The sequence below is a fragment of the Mandrillus leucophaeus genome, unplaced genomic scaffold, assembly GCF_000951045.1.
Source record: "Mandrillus leucophaeus isolate KB7577 unplaced genomic scaffold, Mleu.le_1.0 Scaffold120, whole genome shotgun sequence".
Classification (NCBI taxonomy): Eukaryota; Metazoa; Chordata; class Mammalia; order Primates; family Cercopithecidae; genus Mandrillus; species Mandrillus leucophaeus.
Genome location: NW_012100321.1, coordinates 1107290 through 1109124, shown reverse-complemented (window position 1 = coordinate 1109124; position 1835 = coordinate 1107290). Strand labels below are relative to the sequence as shown.

The 1835-nt window shown below is 49.3% G+C and overlaps 1 protein-coding gene across 1 annotated transcript in view; it reads left to right on the top strand.

The window, feature by feature from the left end:
- The window catches only part of BBC3 (BCL2 binding component 3), a 16555-nt gene that overhangs the window by 11260 nt on the left and 3460 nt on the right, over positions 1-1835 (top strand). The gene's annotated exons all lie outside the window — the stretch shown is intronic.

Here is a 1835-nt window from a genome sequence, read left to right as displayed (position 1 = left end):
AGCCCCGCCCCGCGGGAGGCCCCGCCCCCAGCCCCTGGCACGGCCCCGATTTTTTAAAACAGATATTCGAAGCCCACAGCAGAGAATGGGAAATCACAAACATCGTGCGCCCACTAGCCAGCTCTGTTCAGTCTGAACATTACACCCGCATTGCTTATTAACAAACCAAACAAAACCGCAGAAACGCATGTGGTGAAGCTCCTCACTCTCCCCTTCCCTTCCCCCTCCCTGCATCCAAAGGAAATCTCTCAAGTTGGCCTGTCTCAACCCCTGCAGGTGTTGCTTTTACTCCATATTTACCAGGCCAGAACCAGGGCTTAGGATCATGGGGCAATCTTAGCTTAGCCTACATGACATAGTTTTTGTTCCTCCCCAGAATTCGTTTTTCCCTTAATATTTGGCTTCAGATTCACCATATGTTCAGCCAGGCTCGGTGGCTCACGCCTGTAATCCCAGCACTTTGGGAGGCGAAGTTGGAAGGACGCTTTAGCCCAGGAGTTCTAGACCAGTCTGGGCCACATAATGAGACCCCTATTGCTACAAAAAATATAAAAATTAGCCGGGTGTGGTGGTGCCAGCCTGCAGTCCCAGCTACTCGGGAGGCTGGGGTGAAAGGGTCCCTTGAGCCAGGGTAGTCGAAGCTGCAGTGAGCCATGAAGGGCCACTTAACTCCAGCCTGGGGGACAGAACAAGACCATCGCAAGAAAGAAACAACAAATACAGCCATTTTCGGCCGGATGCAGTGGCCCACTCCTGTAATCCCAGCCCTTTGGGGGGCGGAGGCAAGCGGATCACTTGAGGTTGGGAGTTCGAGACCAGTCTCACCAACATGGTGAAACCTTGTCTCTACTAACAATACAAAAATGAAGCCCGGGCACGGTGGCTCACACCTGTAATCCCAGCACTTTGGGAGGTTGAGGAGGGTGGATCACCTGAGGTTGGGAGTTTGAGGGGAGCCTGACCAACATGAAGAAACCCCGTCTCTACTAAAAATACAAAATTAGCTGGGTGTGGTGGCGCAGGCCTATAATCTCAGCTACTCGGGAGGCTGAGGCAGGATAATTGCTTGAAACTGGGAGGTGGGGGTTACCGTGAACCGAGATAGCGCCATTGCACTCCAGCCTGGGCAACAGGAGCAAAAATCCGTCTCAAAAAAAAAAAGAAAAGAAAAATTAGCTGAGCATGGTGGCACACCAGTAATCCCAGCTACTTGGGAGACTGAGGCAGGAGAATCTCTTGAACCCAGGAGGTGGCGGTGTGGAGGTTGCAGTGAGCCGAGATCAGGAGATCAAGCCACTGCACTCCATCCTGAAGGACAGAATGAGACTCTGTCTCAAAAAAAAAAAAGCCATTTTCACTGCTACATAGTATTCTGTTGGATAAACATAGTATCCTTATTCATTTTCTCATTGATGGATAGATACGTATTTTTATTTTATGTTTAGAGACAGGGTCTCACTCTGTCTCCCAGGCTGGAGTGCAGTGGTTCAATCACAGCTCCCTGCAGCCTCCAACTCCTGGGTTTAAGGGATCCTCCCATCTCAGCCTCCCAACTAGCTGGGACCACAGGCAGGTCCACCATGCCTGGCTAATTTTTATTTTATTTTTATTTTTATAGAGATCAGGTCTTTCTGCGTTACCCAGGCTGGTCTCAAACTCCTGGCCTCAAGTGATCCTCCTGCCTCAGCCTCCCAAAGTGCTGGAATTATGGGCCTGAGCTACCTCACTCAGCCTATTTTAAAATATATTTCAGATTTTATTTATTGGCTTTCTTTTTCTTTTTTTTTTCTTTTTTTTTTTTTGAGACAGAGCTTCGCTCTTGTTGCCCAGGATGG